This window comes from Dermacentor andersoni, chromosome 1 (genome assembly GCF_023375885.2).
Source record: "Dermacentor andersoni chromosome 1, qqDerAnde1_hic_scaffold, whole genome shotgun sequence".
Taxonomy (NCBI): domain Eukaryota; kingdom Metazoa; phylum Arthropoda; class Arachnida; order Ixodida; family Ixodidae; genus Dermacentor; species Dermacentor andersoni.
The window spans coordinates 278,943,345-278,966,255 of NC_092814.1; the positions used below are offsets into that span (position 1 = coordinate 278,943,345).

The following is a 22,911-nucleotide window of genomic DNA, read 5'->3' on the forward strand; positions in this document are numbered from 1 at the left end:
GCGCGCGCACGCACTGATTGATGTGGTTTAATGTATGTAACATCTCAAAATCAACATAGGGGGATATATGATAGACGCCGTGTATAGTCCAGCAGGATCTGTTTTGCCGCAGGAGCGTTACCATCCTAAATGACACTCGATCCATAACTTGACCTCGACCACGCTGATCACTTCCTTGTATTGGTTCCGGGAAGTGAAGATGAGTCAGACCTGCAAGATAAACCAACCAACGCCAGTTACTACTTTGTTGAGGGACTCCAGGACGACTAGAGAGAGGAAAATGTTATTTATTGAGGGGAAAAAGAGAGGAACGGGAAAAAGGAAACTGATACTGACGGCATCGTAGCATCTTCAGGCCGACACTTGCAACCGCGGCCAGCAGTGCGGGAAGGGAACTAGTCTGGACGCGGTGTCCGCACGCAAAAATCGAAATAGCGCTTTTGTGCTCTCGATCACGTGTTTTCGTGCTTTCAACTTTCAACAGGTGCGCCACCTGTTGCATCCCCAGCGGTCCTACCAACTCTCGTCTTTAGTTCACTGCTTCACTTGCTTCACCTTCACTGCTTCGAAGTGTTGCAGGAGGAAAAAGAGAAACGCTTTAGCTCGAATTATATATGCAGATTAAAAAGGCAATTGGGCAAGCGGGGTCGCTATATCACATAGCCATTCCTTTCACTAATTATTAATATTCACCGCTCACGACCAGCCGATCCTGGTGACAACGTAGGCGGAGTGCCGCTCGGACCAATGAAGAGCAGGCGCGGCTCTAAAGCAGTGAGTGAGCGAGCGAGCGAGCGTGCGTGTACGGGAGAGAGAGAGAGATGTAATGCCCTCCTGCGCCCCCGCCAGAACTGGAAAATCATGTCTGCTCCCCAGCAAAAATGATGTGGCGCCACCCCTGCTGAAGAGGCGCGAAAATTAAATAGTTGGAATGGAGTCGTTCCATTATCCCCTGCCTTGATAACCATCCGTAATGGAAACAATCTCTGTTTTGGGAACGCCAATGTATTTCCTCATACATTTACATGTATACTTTGAGACCATAGACCCATAACTTCTGGTAAATGGCCACGTGAACAAGAAGAATAAGGGGATATCCGAGAGGCTCGATTTTATTTTGTTCGTCATAACCATACGAACGAAGTGACAGGCAATGAAGCCAGAGCAAGCATAGGGGAAGTTAATTGTTATGTTTAACTGAAATCTAGAAATAATCGGGCAAAAAGAAATTAAAGTGGACAAAAAGATAGCTTGCCGCAGCAGGAGGATTAAGCTACCGCATCGTCCATCCTCACCGAACTGGACTTGGGAAGCCAGCTGGCGACCCTCGAGCAGGCCCGGCGAGCCGCAGAAGCCAGTGGGGTCCTGGAATAGGGTCACCACCCATATACACCACTCACATTTATGATTAAATAAAGTTGTTGTTCTTCTTCTCCTATCGTCACCCGCCGTGGTTGCTCAGTGGCTATGGTGTTGGGCTGCTGAGCACGAGGTCGCGGGATCGAATCACGGCCACGGCGGCCGCATTTCGATGGGGGCGAAATGCGAGAACACTCGTGTACTTAGATTTAGGTGCACGTTAAAGAACCCCAGGTGGTCGAAATTTCCGGAGTCCTCCACTACGGCGTGCCTCATAATCAGAAAGTGGTTCTGGCACGTACCCCCCCCCCCCCTCCCCCCCCCCCGCTGGGTACGTGCCTGCCACATGTGCTATATAGTGGGAATGATCACGCTTGTAAAGACGTTTAGAGAGTGCCCTGTACAGCTTAAAATATATGTGCCAGTGTTCCTGATTTGTACGCTGTGCCTTCCTGTGAGCACGGTCTTCAAGCTTTAAAGCTGTTTTCTGTTCAACAGAAAACCAGTGGGGAAATTTAAAGCAGTTAAGCACCTTTGGGTGGTATAAATTTCTTCATTTCAAGGTGAAGAATATTCGTGAATGCCATGACTTGGTCATTAACGTCTCTTAGTTTTACTACTGAAATCGAGTCCGCATTATTAAGATAGTGGAAAAGACCACCGTAACCTCCGATTGAGAAATTAAAAGACCGGGGTTGTTGATGTATCCTTTATTATCTTGCTACTGGGTATCGCGAATTGTAATGAAATATCAAACGGGGGATGATATTTATCTTGCTTGACAAGGGGAAAGTCGCCACAGGACACATTCACAGCTTCTGAGTTACTAACGCATAGGTCTAATAAATTGTCACGTGAGTTCAGGATATCGTTCAATTGTCACAGAGATGTAAAAGACATAAAATCAAGTAACGAGTTCGACTTGGCACATAAGTAAAAATAATGGGTTGAAATTTCACCAGTTTGCCAGGAAATTGCAGGAGTATTAAAATCACCAATTATGGGTGTTTTATGGTTAGCATGGGCCGACATAACATTTTCAATAGTGGCTAGAATAGTCATGTACATCTCATGCAATATTCATATCAGGTGCAACAAATAAACTCCCTACTAATAGTCTATTATTCTACCAGCACTAAAAATCTCTGCCCAGACAAATTGCGTTGCACATTCTAAATCAGGGCGCCGAACGGATCCGTATGATTGATTGATCGCAATCAGGACCCCACCGTCCTTTGATTTCGGTGAAGGAGGATCGCGGTCTCGTCAGAAAAATTTATAAGTGGGCGGTAAGTATGAACTAGATAGTATTACAGGGCGCAACTAGGTCTCTATTAAGGCAATGATGGGGAAGCAAGATGCAGTGACGTCGGAGCGAAGTTCGTTCACCTTTGTGCGTAATCCACGAACATTCTGATAGAAAACTCTAACATCACTGATCCTTCTTTTCATCTCACTGAACATTTGTCAGCGAACAACAACAACAACAACAACAACAACAACAACAACAACAACAATTCGCTCAGTATTTCCTCTCCCTAGTCCGTGTCGCCCAGCAACACAGTACTTCAACCTTTGCCTCGAACTCGTGAGCCGCGATGGGCGCTGGACAAGAAACTATGGGACAGCCGACTGATTCGGCTAGCTTGCAGTGTGAAACTAACGCCGGCAAGGCATGGCCACGAGTGCTCATATGCATGTATATCCGAGTGAGCAAGCACGGGCACGTGTTTCCGTTCCTACATTCTTGCGTGTCAACGTATACACTGGTTTCGCAGACGCTGTACTCGCCGCAATATAGACACTATTCCGTGCATGTAGCTGTGCAGTTCCCGGCACTGGCATAGGTAGTCAGTGGGACACTGCCATTAGAGGTTTTTGGGCATTTGGTGCGTGCTTATTCTGTCCTCAGGGAATAGCGGAACGGCTATATCATAGTCGGCTATAATACAGACTGCAGCGCGCGATAACGGGGTTTCATATATATATATATATATATGGTGTCCCAATTATCATGCACCTAGATTTAAAAATATGCAAATGCCACGTACAGAACCAAGGTAACGTTGCTTGCCGTCACTTGGAGATACTCAAGCTGTTGTTTCCATCCCGCCCAATTTCATATTTAGGCTTAATTAATTAACGAACTTCTAAAATATTACAATAAGATGAAAAGTGTATTTTACAAAATTGTAGAGCAACATGAAAAACTCCCGATACAGCTTTCTGGTGCTCAATACGTGCGCTACATAAAGGTGTTTTTCCGAGCGTGACCGAAGCCCGTGTACATACATGCAAAGTGCCTCGAGCGGCCAGTCACACGGCAATTCTGCCTGCATTCGCGGGCTTCATTCACGCTCGAAAAATCACTTTTATGTAACGCACGTATTGAGCAACAGAAAGCTGTATCGGGAGTTTTTCATGTTGCTCTACAATTTTGTAAAATACACTTTTCATCTTATTGTAACATTTCAGAAGTTCGTTAATTAATTAAGCCTAAATATGAAATTTAGGCAGAAATAATCTGAGTATCTCACCTCCAATTAGCGATGGCATATATATAGTGCGCACCCAATCCACTAAGGTCCGACGCGCCGACGCGTTTTTAACTTAACCCGGGGTGCGCGCGCAACAGGCCAAAAAATTATCATTAGTTGAAAAGTGTCCCTTTTCACTCACAGAAACGCACTAAGACTTGTCTCTCTTGCCTACGCACTAAGGAACAATTACACATGCACCTGCGATATAGGAGCGCCAATTCGAAAGCGCACCCTTCAGCAACCTTAAAACTCCCTAGGGGTGCCTTAAGGGTGTCCTCCTGGATGCAACACTCAAACAAGTGCGCACAATAGTGTTTGAGAGGTTTTCAAAGTAATCTTGCAGTAAAGATGACACTTTTGATTTCTTTTTACTTTTCAAGCGCTGGAACATACATGAACGTATTTTTGTTGAGAGTGAAGCATCTTCTCTCCTCGCATGCACGAAACATAAGTGTAAATTCGTTTTAGAATACCTCATATCTTGGAAAGTCTGCTTCAATATATCCCGTAGGAGCTCTTATACGACAACCTCTCCGATTCAATTTCTTATAGGCGCAAATAACATGTATAGTCCAGGTGATTCTTAAAAGTATAATCCCTTGTTTTGTTATTTTTTGCGTGTAAGGGCGTGGTGCATAAACATCTGAAACCATCCCTTCCGGTGTAAATTGTTTCTAAGTTTACTACAACCTTGGTTTCACGGCCGAATTCCCGCGCTTCCGTTGTCGGATTTCGTATATAAGCGCGTTCTTCGTACCAAAAAGTTTCAGTTTTCCGTCGGTGCACATGAATTTCTTTACATTACGCGTGCAGAATAACGGCCGGCCACATACATCCGATATAGTGTCGAGCATTTTCTTGGCTCACCGTCGCGGCGCATGTCATTGTCGTTAGCGCGGTTCCGGCTGGAGAAGAAATAAAGAAAATAAAGAACGCGATTCTGGACAGAAACTTGACTGTATACATACGACAGGCGTCCTCAGAAGGGCGCGTAAGCTTCACGTAGAGCACGTGCAACCATGCGCACTTCCCCGTGCTCAGCGTGTACATGCGCGTCATGCAACAAGTGGGGCGACGCGTGCATGCCAGGACGCGCCACGCGCCAAGTGCATGTAGCGCGATGGCCTCGCACTAACCGCGACGGGAGGCTCACATTGCAATGCTAATGGTTCGCCTGTAGGACCTCCACGACTCGTGGGGACACAGCTACCGCACGGGGCCCCACGTGCACACCGCACGTCCTTGACAGATCTTCGATGCTGGTGCGTGGTTACAAGAAAAAAAGAAGAATTCTACAATTTAAAATAAATACGCGTAATCGTTACGCATTACATGTGTAGCCGACCGACCGACCGACCGACCGACCGACCGACCGACCGACCGAGCGACCGACCGACCGACCGACCGACCAAACAAACAAACAAACAAACAAACAAAAATCCGAGGACACTTCTTATGAGTTGTGAATGCGAAAGCATCAACGTCAAATTGAACGTCACTGAGCGGTCCTTCGAGTTATGAACTCCTTGCGGGCAAGCGAGCGTGTTGAGGCGCTTGTCCAACGCCTCCTGTATAAAGCACAAGGCCGGTGCACTTCTATCCGTGACGTCATGCACGCCCGACTCCCATAGAACCTAATGGGCACGCTCCCGAGTAAGTCGCGGTGATTCTGACGTCACAACTTTTGTCACGCCGGGCTTGGCAATGGTAAGTGCGCAGGCCTATTACCTATAGGAGGCGCTGGGTTTAGCGCAGTGGGTAAGACACTCGGCCTCTGAGTGCGTGGTCGCAAGCTCGAAACTCACTACCGCCAACATTTTTCCTTTAGAATGTATTCCGTTTTATATACATTAATTTATATATAGCGATAACCGAGGCGAAGCTAGCACGCAGGCGAGAGCTTGCGCGGACAAGGAACGCGTGGGTGACACAGGCTCCCGAGAGCGAGAGCGGGGGTGACGTGGATGATGATGAAAAACGTTTATTTGCTCTATTTTGCAGTGATTTTTGCGGCTTCAGATGGAGCCTTTTATCTTCTCTCCAGGGTCGGTCCCCTAGTCCAGGGCTCCGCTGAGGGTAGCTGCCCTGCGTGCACGCCTTACTAGTCCTTGTTGGACTTTCAGGATGTCGCTGGATAGCATCCTCTCCCACTGTTCCGCACTCGGATTTTTTATTATGGCTAGCCCATCTGTTTTCTGGCAAGCCCATGTGGTATGGTATAGGGGTGACGTGGAGTCGCAGCGATGCGCTCTCCCCTCACGAAACACCTGGCGCGCCATCGCGGCAACAGCTGTCCGCTTTCACCTGCTCTGCTCCGTCGAGGCGCGCACGTGACGTGGCGTCGCAGCCAATGGAAATTTACGTGCCGTTTCGCTGCTACGGACGCCAGCTTTTTCGCTCAATGGGCCATGACGCTTTCGAATAAAAAAAGAAAGAAAAGGAGGGAGAGGAACACCATGCGCGTTGATATCGGCGTCCTTGGATGTAAAAGCGAATGATTAGATGTCTCGTCTTCTCGAGGACCTCTGTTTATCCTCGACTTGATAAGCGACAGTTGTTCACATTGAGTGTGTTAAGATGAACGATAACATTATACAGGCCCGCAAATGAAAATTTCTGCCCACCGAGCGAGCTATAGCGTACCAATGCGAGGAGCTACTTGCCAAGGTGAAATATAAAGCACCGCTCAAACTACAACGAAAAGGTAACGGACGGATCCATAAATGTGAGGACATAAGCTTTTTCCAATTTCAGTCATTTCGCTCTCTCTTTCTCTGGGAACGTCCGACAGTGTCTGGACACCATGACATATGGCCAATCATTCGCCATATCTTCGCTTTAAAGTATTGGTCCGTCACACTATACTTCATACCAGACTTGTAACTAACGAACTACATGCAGTCACGTTTTTTTTTTTTTTGTAATTTAACGAATAATTTGTTTACTCGATAACGCTCCTTGTAATTCAATTACTTTTTTCAATGACCGATCACATGTAACCAGTTGCATATATTACGAAACAAAACTCAGACAGGCGATGCAGCGTTAAGGACTTAAATTAAGGTTAAAATGGAGCTGGGCAGGCCAGGTAATGCGTAGGGCAAATAATCGGTGGTCTATTGGAGTTTCAGAATGGGTGCCAAAGAAAGGAAAGCACAGTCGAGTACAGCATAAGTCTAGGTGGCGCGATGGAACTTAAAAATTTCCAGTCAGACCTGGTGTCAGCTGACGCAGGAGAGGTCAGCTGACTGCCGGACAAAGAGGTCTTCGTCCTGCAGTGGAGATAAAATAGGCTGATGATGATCATAGTGCGTTACTTTCATCTCTTTTTGTATGCCCAACTTTTCATTCCCTTCCCAGATGCAGAAGAAAAACCTAAAAGGGCTTATACTGCAAACTACTCGCTCGTCTTATATCTTATACGCGTAGTCTTACTTTTCCGTTTTTCCACTGTCTTGGTCTAAGCCTTTACAGTACCAAAATTTTCACATGACACTGTACAGGGCGACAATTTTCAAGTTTTCCGGAACTTTTAAGATTCGCCTGCCGCAGATAACATCCTTCTAGTCCTTGAGCTGGATTATTCAGAGAGGCGGAAATTACCTGCACATTCAACATATTCAGCTATAGTCGGGTACAAATTCAGAAAAAAGGGGAGGTCCCGCCGTGATGACCGAAGTGCGACAGCCGATTAACCCCGCGACTAGAATAGTCCCGCTCAAAAAACCGTGCTTCTAAAACGCGTAATTCTCGGTATAAATAAACGAGAAGAAAGAGGGTTAACCGAGGGGGCCCGATTTTTATTAATCATATCATAAGAAGCCAACAAACACTGACACCAATGACAACATAGAGGAAATTACTTGTGCTTAATAAATGAAATAAAGAAACTATAAATTAATGGCAATGAAAGTGGATGAAAAAACAACTTGCCGCAGGTGGGGAACGATCCCACAACCTTCGCATGGAGTGGGATCGGTATAAATAAAGACTTTTGTGCTTTGATGGCTCGTTTGGTAGAGCTCTCGTGAATGGAATACTACAGCACGTGCCATATCGCGAGAGAAAAATAACCCCGTGCCTTCTACAAAGCTGCGCTTCGTCTGCTTTTTAGCTTCATTGCAAGGAACAAAAGAAGAAAGAGCAGCTCTGCACGGCTTTTGCGCTGGTTTACATGTACACGGCACATTTACTACTCGTTTTCCGAGCTTAAAATGAATCAGTTGCTATTTAACAAGTACTTAAAAAAACAATGCGTTTATCGAAACGAATACAAACCTGGGGTGAGAAGACAATCGAGGCAGGAAAGGTACAAAAATGCTTCATTCATCCTTTTAAATAAATACTCTTGGTTTTAAATAGCATAAGATTTATATATTGTCTTGCCTGTGTGTTTTCACAAACTTATTTTCAAGAATGTGATAGGCTGGTGTTTTTTTTCGTTCCTTTTCAAGCTTTTTTTGCAAGCCTGCAGTCTCGCCAGTTCGCGTAGCGTAGCGTCAGCGACGCTCGCTGCTACTTTTCGTCGCCGGATCATGGTTCATAATAAACGCACGCTGCAGAAATGGTGCATCGTAAGCTCGAAATAATATTGCCGGCGTGATAGACCACCACAAACAGTTTGGGAATTCGCTCTGACGAGGGGCAGACGCACACGACTGGCGCGAATCGGCCGATTTCGAAGCGCGGGCGGCCATCTTCTTCATCGGCGCGGTCACCGGCCGTCCGGCTCGTGACGTCATTATAGAGTGCGCGCCCATTGGTGGAGGCTCGTGTGCATCCGCCTTGGAGGAGAAAACGCCCCTTTTTTCTAAAGTTGTACCCGACTATAGATAGAACTGTAGAGAGGAGGGAGGAGGAGGGGCAGTTCCCATACAGGGTAGCGGACGTGAAGTGAGAAGGCAAGAAAACCCTACTACTACAGACACGACAGCGGTTGCGGGGAAACTGGATAAACTTATGTTCAAGGTCCCGTACAGTACGTTTCTGCTATTTCTGAAAAATAAGCACCATGCTAATATGTCAAGCAGACAAATTACGCAGGGCGTGCAGAAGCAGAGCTGCATTAATTAAAGCGCACCGCGACACTACAGAAGCGGTCAACCGTCAAATCAACACTTCTGTGCCCACTGCAGTAGCTTTGCGGCTATGGCATTGCTAGAGGTCGCGGATTTTGCCGACTGCGGCAGATGCGTTCCACCATCAAACTCGCCGTAAAAATGATCTGTTACGCTTACTTTCATTGCGATAGCTATTATATGGACACTCCAGGCGCATTTTTGCCGTCACCGTCGCCGTGAGGTTCCGTATAAAGTTCAAGGGCAATAAAATCGTCGCCGCGCGCCGTATGCTGTATGTAAAAGCGTGCGGTCGAGGGTGAGCCGGCGTTCGGGGTTCAATCTCGCGCACGCAAGGGAGGAAAGCCGGAAGGATGCGCGCCGTCTTCCGTCGCGCGCAAAGCTCCGGGGAGAGGGGAGGGAGGGGTGGGGGCGTTCTCCGGGCGGGCCGGGTGGCCGCGCCTGTCGGCCCAGGCCGCTGCATCTTGAGAGCCATCTGCGACGGGGACTGAGTCCGTCGTGCGCTGCATTTTCGCGGCTTGGTTAGCCTTGATGCGAAAGGTAGCGTGAAGGCCAATTCGCTCGCTGCTACTGCCACGCTTCGTCACTCCAGCGTTCTGACAGCGAGTTCCCGCGGTCATCGAGTGAGATGTGTTCATGTTTGCTTGTGCGCGCGTGACACCATGCTGGTTAATTCAGTTAATATGTCTATGTTTACAAGTTTATACGGCCAGTAAAACTACTATGCTTACTTCATGTAGCTGCCCACTAATTTGCTATCGCAATCGATGTTTCGTCTTTCGTGAGAAAGTGCGACTGTTTGACAAAACGCTTTTATGCATTGAAGCACAAAAGTATACCCGGGACGCCTATGAATTTCGTGCCACACTTTGGGAAATATATCGAAAATGGTGCCATCCTGGACATTCATTTCAAGTGGATACGTCTTGCAAGCTCACTGGAGACAATTCGTCAATTGTAATATTTGCCGTAAAGTAATTCGTTAACAAGTTAATTGGTGAATTTTGTGAAAATTGGTGAATATATATATATATATATATATATATATATATATATATATATATATATATATATATATATGCAATGCAGCAGAGTTTATTGCAATAAAGAACTCTTGGAGAGAAAGTTGTAGCGGAAGCTGCTGCTGCTGAATTCAGTCTCCTGGATAGCAAAACGCGTTTTCAAGCCCGTAACAGGCACGAGACCAATTATATATATACGTCACTCAGTATAATATTGTCATGTCGTTTCCAGGCTGCGCAGGCGATTGAGAAGTTGAGCGACTCGAGATCAGACAGAAAACTTTTTTCAATGAACGAACTGGTGCCTTCTAAACGAGACACATAGGCGGAAGCGATAACGAGATATATGCCTTGCCACTCGCGCCGGTAATCGAATGGAGTGGCGCCGCGGTTTACATTCGGTTCCTCTATAGGGACGTTATCGCATCTTCTAGATGGGCTGATGGTTATCGCGACAGTTCTCAAAAGTGCTGCGTGAACCGGAACGGGCTGATAAGATAGGCCAATCTTAATATAGCAGTGCCTATACCACGTACAATAGCTGCGACTGAATAAAACTGATAAAGCCTATCGAGTGGGCGAAACATAGGCGACAATACCCGCTAGGAACATTTATATCCCGCTAAAGATTCAACCATCTGCTACCAATTATTCGGATCTGCTAGGAATTTTTTTTTTACATTGCGCAGTCAGCGTCGCTATCAGTCAAAAATAATTAGAAATCGACGATCACATAGTATATTGGCCTTTTCGCAAGCCTGAAATCCGCTAGATCTAGCTGAATATTCGCTTAAATGGCAATAATGACTGTGACATGTACAGCTCTAAAGCAGCTCAGCACATTTCAAAGTGCGTGGGTCTCTTCGTCCTTCTTCCCTTTTTTTCCTTCCTTTTTAGCGGCTGGCCTTTTGAAGTTTTGTGTAACCACCGCCATCACAGTGCAAACTGCAGAAACAGCCCTCCTTTGGCGAGTGGCTCGAACAGTCATTGACTAAACGGTCTCTCCACGGCCAAAAACTCTAAAGGTTCGTGCCGGGGGCGACACCGGCGGTCAATTTAGCTTCTGCTTTTCAAGTTATGTGCGCGGCACGGCGTTCGCTGAGCTCGAAAAGAAGTGAAACATATAAGCAGGTTACTCCACCGAGGGAGGCTCGGTTATGAAAACGAGTCTCACGGTGAGACTGTGCGCATAAAAAATTGGCTGTCCGCGCTTATACACCCCTGGCACGCGCAGGCCTCGGCGAGCCCCAACCCACGGACCAGTCCTGGTTCTAGCTTTGGTGTCCCCGTTGCGGCTTTGGTGTCCTGGAGGCGCCGCCAATAATGCGAAATAATGACACGTTCGTTCAATTAATAAGAAACACGATTGAATATGTATAATTACGTCCAGCCGCCAACTTGCGACGCCAAGTTCAGCACTACCGCGCCCCGCGACTTCTGCCGGCACGCCTATAGGGACAAACGCATACAACACGCGCTAAGAAACTCCTCCGTAGTGCCTAGGCAGAGTCGTATATTCAAGGAGCAAAAGCCCCCAAATTTCCTCTCTCACACCCACTCTTACTCGCGCATGCGCGCAAACGTCCGGCGTCTCCGCAAGTGCCACGCCCCGTTGTACCTACTAGCAAGAGCAAATGCGCGCCCGGTTCCTTGCAGTAACTCAAGCTGGCGCTCGCCTACGCCGCATCGCGGCCCGCGCAAGAGGCCGTGGTTCCACTACAAAGCTCGCCCTCGTGCACAGCGTTCGCAGCAAGCGTTTCCCGGTAAACATTACGGTTACATACGGTCCAGTTGCCGGGAAACGTGAGAAGCAGTCAGGGATCTTTGAATGCTATCGCGTGTTAAAGGCGAAGAAGCTTAAGCGTCCTCCAAATTTTTTAAAGTTAACTGGATTAAAAAGGAAATGTCTGCGGCATATAGCAGAAATCTGCTCGCTGATTTTATTGCCTAATGAGGTGGACATATATCCCGAGGAAATCAAAATACATAATTTAATAGTTACCAATTTCTTTAATCAGCAATTTAACTAGTTACATTAGCGTACATCACGCAATTTACAAATTGAAGCCAGTGATTTTGCAAGACACATTCACATCTGTAAGAACACATTTTGAAGCTAGCACCAGTTTTGAGATAAGCGTGGTCAAACTTGCGAGAAAAATTCCCAATTGCTACGTTTACTTTTTTTTTTTAACAAGATGCCTTTATATGCATTGAAGCTTCACACCAATTCATTTTATAGTACACTTTGGGAACGCATATCTCGAAACTGGTGTCATACTCAGAATTCGTTCTAATATGACTTGTGAACTCACCAGCTAAACAACTTCAATAGGCGCCGTAAATTAGTTTAAAATTAAAATCACCAATATTTGGGTAATTGGTCTATTAATGCATTTCGATTTCTGGCGCAAATAATGTCCGCCCCTTTTAGAGTAATCCATCTCAAGAAATAGAATTGTTGTGAGATACAGAACAAACATTTATCACGAGCAAGCGCGTTCTGCGCCCTAGGTGGGCGGCCTCCTTATTCCAGGTAGCCGTGGGCCATGACCATTGGCGATCAAAAAAATAAAAAAAAACATCCTACCTGCATACATATGCCGTTATTCAATATTATCCTGAAGCCCGGAACGCGATCACATAGTTCGCAAACGATACACACACCAAGAACGAGACATAAAAAAAAAAGAGTGAGAACAAAGGAAAATAATAATATGCGTCGCAGAGCGGAAAAAAAAAGTAAGACCGCCTCTTCCGTATTCGGAAATAGGTGTGAGCACTTGAGTGTTCCACCATTTTGCCTCAGCCGGACGCAATCCTTAACGCCCGTCATTGCCTTCGTTTGGCGATGTTAAGCGGTGTTGGAATCGGTCTGTAGGGGTACTGCTGCAGGTGCGCCCGCTGCAGGTGCGTCGACGATCCGGGGTGGTGGCGCCCTTCAGAGGGGACAGCGCTAACCAACCGTGAACTTCCTTTGAAGAACTTGACTACGGCGGCGTTCATCCACCAAGCGCCTCGTTCGGAGAACAGGAGAAAGGCAGCTCTGGAATGTAAAGGCACCGGATGGGTTCGGGCGTGACCTACTGACTACGGGGACGCAGGACAATGGATAACACGACGGCCGCGATGCAAAGGTCATCTGCCTTCGGAGGGGGCACTGAAATTTGTGTGTGCGTGTGTAAACCGTCCCGCGGAGAGGCGGCTGGTCCACGGTGACGTCGAACGATGCCGTCGAACGATGACGTCGAACGGAGTGCTTATAAGCAGCGATTGTCTGCTGCTAGCGTGTGCTCGTTGTCGTGCTCGAAATGTACTCGTGAGCGGTGTGCTCGTAAGCTGTGTGCTGTATGTTCGTCTTGCGGGCTCCATTTGGGAGCCACGCATAGAGTGTAAATGTATCTCTTGTTCAAAATGTTAATATGTAAATAAATCCTGCTCGCCTATCTTCTGACGATGATATCAAGTATCCCTTCAACTACGGCCGCCAACTCTAATAGCGGGAACTCTGGTTGTCGTCATCACAAACGCTCTTCTATGTATACTTCTTGGTATCGGCTCGGCGTCCTTCCCTGACGCGCGTTGCGCAAGCATCATGAATGGTCCGACCACATGCTGTCGCCGATGAGCTCATAGCCAATAGTCGGCAGAGCCCGCCTGTCCCTGGATCGAGAGGTCCATTGAATGCCCAAATTGTTTTCCTTCATTACTTGACGAGCGGTGACGGACGGTGTTTGACCATACGAAATTTCAGAGGTCGGCGATGGTCGACCCATTCCGGAAAGAGCACGACTGCACGTGCGCAGCCGTTTGCTGCTGTCACTGAGGGTTTCGCGTATCCGCGTATGATACGTCAACGCCAGTGTGAAAATGTGGAATAACTTACCGGCTCATGTGAAATCTTCACCTACATTATCATCATACCAACGTTCCCTGAGAGCTTATATTGCTACCTTGTAAATTGGATCTGCTCTTCTATGTACGTATATATTTGTTACTTGTTATGTACATTCTTATGTCCTGATATGTTCGCATATATTTTAATGTTCTAACACTGTAGAAATCGTATAAATTGTTCTTTGTTAACTAATAACCGCAATTGTCGCCTTTTTAGTACTATATTATTATGTAACTAAGAACAAGAGGTCCCGCTGCAGTTCATAACTGTGGGACCTCTTTCTGTATAATATCTTCTGTAAATATGCACCTGTAATGAAACAATAAACTTGAACCCACAGTTCCTTCCGGTTTTTTCTTCTCTCTCTCTGTCTCTCTCCGTTTCCTTTGACCAACTGCAGTACTATTACGCAAGAAGAATGCGGAAGCGCTTCTGTGAAGAGGAGACGACTGAAACCGGAGAAACGGTTACAGGTGGTGTCAACTGACAGCTGTGTGGATGGCAACTGGCTGCCTGTGTAGAACACAAAGGGTGCGAGCGCGCATCAGCGAGTAAGCGAGTCGCGCATGCCACGTCACCCCGTCCGACAGCGACCACCGGCCGGTGGATGTCGCGCGAGTTGAACCTCGGCGCGCGTTCGGTGTCGCAAGACAGAAGGGCGACAAGAGGCGGCAGCAGCAGCAGCAGACCCGAGCGCGGCTTGGCAGGGGCGAGGGTATGGTCATGTATAGTGTTTGCTTGCGCCACGCGGTGCCTACACGCACGACATCCGCCTGTCGCGAGAGGGGCGGAAAGCCAAGCTCGGTTCCTATTCTGTACGCTTCGCTCGGTTCACGCGGATCATCGCACTTTTTTTTAAGCGACCACGCGCCTGAGCTCCGTTGGACACGGTCACGAATTATTATGGGGGAAAAAAGTGACATTGCATAGCGACGTAATTTCATTCGAAAGCCCTTCATATATCATTTACGCAGGAAGCGACAGATGACGCTGAACTGTTCCGGGCTCGACCATGGAGGAAATGAAACGGAGCTGTGAAAGCTAGACTTTATTCAACGTAGGTATTCATTGCGAACTTCAGTGCGTCCAACACTATTTGTTCTTGCAAGAACGCTGGTCTGCTGCGGCTATCTCCGCATTATATCACTTTAAACTCCTTTTTCTTTTTCCATTCTTCTTTCGTCTTCAGCAACAGATATAACATTCTTGAGAGCCTTGTGGGTTTGGCATGTAAAACAGTTTTTCTTTTTTGACAGCCTTATAAGCAAGCGGTATCGCGCAACCCGAAAATTAGAAGAGCCTTAGCAAGAGGTTTCACGCTGTTTGTCATGCAGCTACTCACTTAATTTACAATCGCATAAGAAGGCCTAAAGTAGTAATTCTGCCTTCGTTGTCGTAAATAAAAAAAATTGTCAATCATTGCCAAGAGCAATTCTTCACGGCGGCTCAGTGGCTATAGCGTTCTACCGCCGAGGACAATGTGCAAACTTCGTGCATTATTTGTAAAATGCGTCAAATAGATAACGTACGCTGTTTTCAAATTTAAGAATAGCGGTTCGTATGTTCTGACGTGACGTATGAGCAATGTTCGCGCTACTCATGCCAATTCGCATATATTGCGAATATAAACGAAGTGGAAACAGTGGGACATCTTAATTTGTTGAACGTTGCGCGTCATTCTTCTTTCCACGGCCGAACAGCACAATACACGTTCAGCTTTTTTTTTTTTTTTGCTATACCAGTCAAAGTAGTTGCTCACGAAGAATAGTGACTTAGCAGCTTTTATTGGCACCACGATCGACAGTGGAAGCTACGCTTGTCGACTCGCTAATAATAGCGTGACTTTCACGCTATTTTTTTTTTCTTTAACGGCTTACTGTCGCGGCATATCATCTCTTAATACGTTCAAAAGCCTCAGATTGAACCTAAAAGCGAATCAAATATGATCGTCATATATGCTTATCACATTGCGACATCCTTGCTTCCGGTGATAATATGTCACTATGCAACTCGTGCATCTGGCGCGCGACGGGCGTTGGGTCGCACATCCAGCGCCTATACCGGGTGCGGCAGGTATTTGAAAACAGTTACGCCCACACGCAAACAGACACAGGTACTGGATACAGATAATTTATGACTATTTAACGTTGTGTGCAAGTTGTGTGTATTAAGGAGTGTGCAATAGAAGTCGGTGGTAACTCCGCTAGACCGGATACCAGTAAGCTATCGCAGGAGACGAAAGATCTGATCACGAAACGCCAGTGTATGAAAGCCTCTAACCCTACAGCTAGAATAGAACTGGCAGAACTTTCGAAGTTAATCAACAAGCGTAAGACAGCTGACATAAGGAAGTATAATATGGATAGAATTGAACATGCTCTCAGGAACGGAGGAAGCCTAAAAGCAGTGAAGAACAAACTAGGAATTGGCAAGAATCAGATGTATGCGTTAAGAGACAAAGCCGGCAATATCGTTACTAATATGGATGAGATAGTTCAAGTGGCTGAGGAGTTCTATAGAGATTTATACAATACCAGCGGCACCCACGACGATAATGGAAGAGAGAATAGTCTAGAGGAATTCGAAATCCCACAGGTAACGCCGGAAGAAGTAAAGAAAGCCTTGGGAGCTATGCAAAGGGGGAAGGCAGCTGGGGAGGATCAGGTAACAGCAGATTTGTTGAAAGATGGTGGGCAGATTGTTCTAGAAAAACTAGCCACCCTGTATACGCAATGCCTCATGATTTCGAGCGTACCGGAATCTTGGAAAAACGCTAACATAATCCTAATCCATAAGAAAGGGGACGCTAAAGACTTGAATAATTGTAGACCGATCAGCTTACTGTCCGTTGCCTACAAAGTATTTACTAAGGTAATTGCAAATAGAATCAGGAACACCTTAGACTTCCGTCAACCAAAGGACCAGGCAGGATTCCGTAAAGGCTACTCAACAATAGACCATATTCACACTATCAATGAGGTGATAGAAAAATGTGCGGAGTATAACCAACCTTTATATATAGCTTTCATTGATTACGAGAAAGCGTTTGATTCAGTCGAAACCTCAGCAGTCATGGAGGCATTGCGGAATCAGGGTGTAGACGAGCCGTATGTAAAAATACTGAAAGATATCTATAGCGGCTCCTCAGCCACCGTAGTCCTCCATAAAGAAAGCAACAAAATCCCAATAAAGAAAGGCGGCAGACAGGGAGATACGACCTCTCCAATGCTATTCACAGCGTGCTTACAGGAGGTATTCAGAGATCTGGATTGGGAAGAATTGGGGATAAGAGTTAATGGAGAATACCTTAGTAACTTGCGATTCGCTGATGATATTGCCTTGCTTAGTAACTCAGGGGATAAACTGCAATGCATGCTCACTGACCTGGAGAGGCAAAGTCGAAGGGTGGGTCTAAAAATTAATCTGCACAAAACTAAAGTAATGTTTAACAGTCTCGGAAGAGAACAGCAGTTTATGATAGGTAGTGAGGCACTGGAAGTGGTAAGGGAATACAGTTACTTAGGACAGATAGTGACTGCGGATCCGGATCATGAGACTGAAATAATCAGAAGAATAAGAATGGGCTGGGGTGCGTTTGGCAGGCATTCTCAGATCATGAACAGCAGGTTACCATTATCCCTCAAGAGAAAAGTTTATAACAGCTGTGTCTTACCAGTACTCACGTACGGGGCAGAAACCTGGAGGCTTACGAAAAAGGTTCTACTTAAATTGAGGACGACGCAACGAGCTATGGAAAGAAGAATGATAGGTGTAACGTTAAGGGATAAGAAAAGAGCAGATTGGGTGAGGGAACAAACGCGAGTTAATGATATCTTAGTTGAAATCAAGAAAAAGAAATGGGCATGGGCAGGACACGTAATGAGGAGGGAAGATAACCGATGGTCATTAAGAGTTACGGAATGGATTCCAAGGGAAGGGAAGCGTAGCAGAGGGCGGCAAAAAGTTAGGTGGGCGGATGAGATTAAGAAGTTTGCAGGGACAACATGGCCACAATTAGTACATGACCGGGGTAGTTGGAGAAGTATGGGAGAGGCCTTTGCCCTGCAGTGGGCGTAACCGGGCTGATGATGATGATGAACGTTGTGTACAGGTGGCAATGCATGCAATGAATGTCATCATTCAATGAAACCGTCGAGAGCAGTAATCACAGACTCCACACGCTGCCCAAACCGACGGCAGGCTGTTATGAGGTGCGTCTTCGGAACATTCGCCATTGCATCAACAATAGCTTCCCTGAGAGCCTCAAGGGTGCTGTGCTGGTGCCTATTGGACTCTCTCTCAACTACGCCCCATATGTAGTAGTCCATTGGGTTGAGATCTGGGGAGCTGGGAGGCCACATGTTTGGAGCAACGTGGTCATGGAGGTTTTCGGCCATCCATTCTTGCGTGGTATGGGCTGCGTGGGATGGTGCAGAGTCTTGCTGAAAACATATGGCCTCTCACGTGCTACAGCAGCAATCCAGGGCTTCACAACGGTGTTCAATACCTCAGTGTAAGCAACAGCGCTAACTCTTGACACCTCTTGGCATCACGTCTCCTTCACTGCTCACGGCACCCAGGACCATCACTGATGCTGGAAATTGTGTGCGCATGACAGTTGGAACATCGTCGGGGCCTTTGCACAGCCACCGATCATTTTTGCAGTTCAACTTCTGGTCCTGGGCGAAGTTTTTTTCAACGGAGAAAAACCACAACATTCCAGGCTCCTCTGGGTGTTTCAGTTTGGTCAGGAGACGCTTAGCTCTGGTCAAGCGGTTCTCCTTGGTTTTCTCAGACAAGAACTGTCCTCTCCGCATAGCATAAGACATTTAGCGAAGGTCCCCATGAACCACACGTCTGACAGTGGCCTCGTCAACCTCCACCTTCTTGGCGAGGGCTCTTATCGACTAGACAGGGTCTTCATCAATGATACTTTGGACGCGACTAATGAATGCTGGTGTCCTAAGGGTGTCAGAACGCTGACAATGTCGTTTCCTTTGTGAAACAGCGTCCACATCACCCCTGGCAGCCTCCAGTTCTTTCCGAACTTTGAACACGAATGATCGGGCAACCTTCAAGAAAAAATTGTGGGGTTTTACGTGCCAAAACCACTTTCTGATTATGAGGCACGCCGTAGTGGAGGACTCCGGAAATTTCGACCACCAGGGATTCTTTAACGTGCACCTAAATCTAAGTACACGGGTGTTTTCGCATTTCGCCCCCATCGAAATGCGGCCGCCGTGGCCGGGATTCGATCCCGCGACCTCGTGCTCAGCAGCCCAACACCATAGCCACTGAGCAACCACGGCGGGTAACCTTCAAGAATGTTGCGATCTCTGAATCAGGGTATCCTGCAGCCAAGGACACGATAACTGCATGCCTCTTCATTTGCTGAGTTAGCTGAAGTTCTGCCATGGTCACCTGCAGCAAAACAGCATTTGCAGCTATTATGTACCTAGAGGATGGGGGTCACGAAATGTGTGTTCTAAAAAAAATACATGCCGCACCCTGTATATAAACTGCGCTGGCGCCCTAGTTTCTAATTGAAAATGTGAAGTGAAATGGTGAATGTATGACGCCGCTATGGTAGGCACAACGGCACATTGTTATTAAGGAAAGCAGAGTCCATATCGGATACAGTCGTTCCGACTTCACTGTGGCGTCTTGGCAGTGTGATAAAGATGCTGGTATACAGCAGAGTAAGTGCGCTGGGTCGCGTTCTAAAAAGTCACCATTTTACCTTTTATTGAAGAAATGAGAAACTTCTCCGAAAGAAACCCTACATGTATTAGAGCTGATAGCACTGTCGCGCATAGCGTTGAGACGTCAGCGGCATTGAACTCCAAAACGTGCCAGAATTCCTTTCTCTCTTTCTGGCATTTAAGTTCGCTGCCTTGTCATTCACGGTAAAACATCGCAAGAGCAGAGTATGTGCCCTGTCCCTTGCCTGGCGCTGTTTAAACAAAAAAACCACATCTCCGAGCGCAGTGGTGGAACAGCAATTCCACATTATGGCGCAAGTCCTAGCGCATACAAAAAGCCGATTTGGCGCAGCAGCAAGCACTTTTGGCGCACGGTCAAACACACGTATGCTTACTATATACGATGCAAATTTTAACCGATATAGTCGATATGTTGTGCAGACGGGTTTGCGCGAGGCTTACATTGCGAGTGCAGACACGAAAGGACGCGATGTTCCTTCACACCGCGACGCACAAAGGGCGCTGGGGCCGGGTTCGTCGACTCTCCGATAGCGCGCGGAGTAGGCACCACAGACAGATCGTTAACAAACGCGGGTTCATTAACCGAGGATGTAACACAGTGCGACAGTCACGGCTTGTGGGCAAAGGCTCACCGCAAGACCGTTCCAGCTAGCGCGCATGCACTGAACATCATGCAATACACATGTCATGCCATCGACATTAGGGAGTTCTCGAACAAAGAAATAACGTCAGCACAACTGCGCCTGCGCGAGACGGAAAGAGGATTTTGCGTTTGCGTCGGCGACGCTATTTCGTCGACATTGCGCAGCGACTCAAGCTCGACACAATAGTTTTGCGTCAACAAACGTGGCGGCACGCGTTGAAGGGGCGGCTCTCGCCGTGCACCACTTTCGACCTCAGTCCTCGTAAACTTGTGGCTATCCAAAGCAATAAGCGGTGTCACAGACTCTCGCTTTTTTTCATTTGATTCAATAAAGTACGGTACAACATAAAGTTGTGCGAATTTTAGTTTTCCACCTTTGCAATGTTCGCATTAAAAGCGTTCTTTCATCTCTCTCTCTCTCTCTCATAAACATGCGGCCGCCGCAGACGTAACCAAGCCCGCCATCTCGAGCTCAGCAGCGCAACACCATAGCCATTCTGTAGGCTACCCCGACGGGTCACGAATTTCGGGGCGATCAAGTCGCAAGTGCGAAATGACGTTGCTAAAATCGGTGGCAATATCTGGTCATGGGAAATAAACTCGAGAATACATATGAAACGTGACTAGAACGCACATAAGCTATAGTTACGAATACTCGCACGGTTCTTTTTCTGTTTTCTTTCTCAACGGTTCCCATGTGTTGACGCTGAACGCTTATATATAATGCCAAAATTAAAAGCCTGGCCCATATCCATGCGAGTAGTAAAACTGGTGGTACTATTACATATCATAATCTATTCACTAACTCAGACATGCGGAAGCCGACATGTGCTCGCTAATACCAAACTATGCCCCACGTGCGATTCTGATCACAGCGGCTTTTACAAGCCCTGTTATCTCCCATAAACAACGTAAAAACTAACCTTTAATACTAGAATGTGACATCCTCCTTCGGCAAACTCCGCGGTACCACGCCGGATCGATGAACACGAAATTAAGCTCCAGCAAGACGGTACATCGGCATTACATGGTACGTCTGTCAGAAAAAAAAAAGAAGAAAAATGCGGGAATATGACGAACCGGATGACTCGGATTTACTCCGACGGGCCTCTGCTTGCTTCTACGATGGTGACCATGGCGTGCTGTTGGCTTTGATCTCAGTTTTGCTAGCTGCGAAGCATGGAAGCAAGGAGGGTTTCGCTTGTATGCTTGCTTTGGCGCAGACTCGGCGCAATTTTTCGCTAAAATGCCGTTTTCGCGCAGGATGACGCAAGGGGACACTCTCGGCGCAATTTGGCGTAATTGGCGCAGCTGTACACTGCGAGCGGGTCCTTGCCGTGCTCCGGCGGCAGCGTGGACCGTTTTCCCGCCCTTGGTTCAATGACGAAGCGAAATGGGTTCGGCGGTGTTTCGCTCATGGCATCGAAATGGTTTTTGTTTCAGGAGACGCAAGCAGTATGAGAAAGTACCGCCTGTCGCAGAACTGTAAGTGCCACTGCTGCCGCACCCTGACAGCTCTTTCCTGTACGGCGGAGCGACGGTCGCCGGCCTTTGTTGTCGGCGAGGTTAAAGCCCAACCTTTCTTCAGGCGACTGCCGGCGAACGCAGAGCCGGTGCATATGCAGCCGGCGACGCGAGAGCGCAGACCTTTACACCGTTTTCCTTTTTTTTTTCACCGCCAGACTCTGTACTTTTCCCCGCCAAGGCCGACAGCAGCGAAAACTCGGCGCACAAAAGTCGTACTGAAATATGAGAGTTCAGCGGGCATAAAAGTGCGAACAGAGAGCGAACGCGAAAATGACTCACATGGAACTCTGCTTCCCCGAAAACGGCGCATCAATTAAGCGCGTCGGTCGCTCTCATAGTGGATTTAAAAACATAGGAATTAAGGTTCGGGACTCGCGTGTCAGTGGACGTGCCAAAACCACGATTTCATTATGAGGTACGCTGTCGCCGGGGGGAGGGCTTTGGAATAATTTGGACCACCTGGGGTTCATTTAACGGGCACCTAAATCTAAGTACACAGGTGTTTTCGCCCCCATCGAAATGCGGCCGCCGTGGCCGGAATTCGATCCCGCGACCTGGCGCTTAGCCGCCCAACACCACAGCCACTAACCAACCAAGGCGTGTACGCGTACCAGTGGTATATACCTTCTTTCGTGAGGGTGTGGCCACACAGCATCTAAAGAGCGGACGCTAGCAAAATGAAGTTCTGTCAAGGTCACCGCCAACAGCGAGCGAGAGCACCGATTGATACAGGAAGAAACTCGTCGCCATTTCCAGTCGCTTTAAATATCAGCACACGAATCGTGCATGCGTTCTCGTGCAATCGTGCACAGGAGACCCCTTAATTTGTTTTGCCGATTACGCCCATGATCTGTCCATACTCAAGCATTATCGTTCAGCTCTGAGCGACCTCTTCAACTTCGCAGAGTGTGCACTGAAATGAGTGACATGACATGGAAGTATAGTGCTATTATGTGGGCAAATTTGGTCGCAAACAGATGTTGCAGACAATAAAGAGCGCTACAGCAGTTTGTCCCGTCTTTTGCACTGGAAGTATGGCATTACTATCCGATGAACTCGTTCAGCAGTATGTTCTAGCTAATTAAGACTCGGAACGTTTTAACTTATATAGTCCGGAAAGC

At 47.3% G+C, this 22,911-nt stretch overlaps 1 long non-coding RNA gene across 1 annotated transcript; it reads right to left on the minus strand.

The window, feature by feature from the left end:
* Positions 1–11: 11 nt before the first annotated feature.
* On the minus strand, positions 12–22,356 carry LOC129380921 (uncharacterized). The gene is made up of 2 exons (XR_008609126.1): positions 21,187–22,356; positions 12–210 (listed from the first exon to the last, which is right to left on the minus strand). It is a non-coding gene; the product is annotated as an uncharacterized lncRNA (long non-coding RNA).
* Between the last annotated feature and the right edge of the window lie 555 nt (positions 22,357–22,911).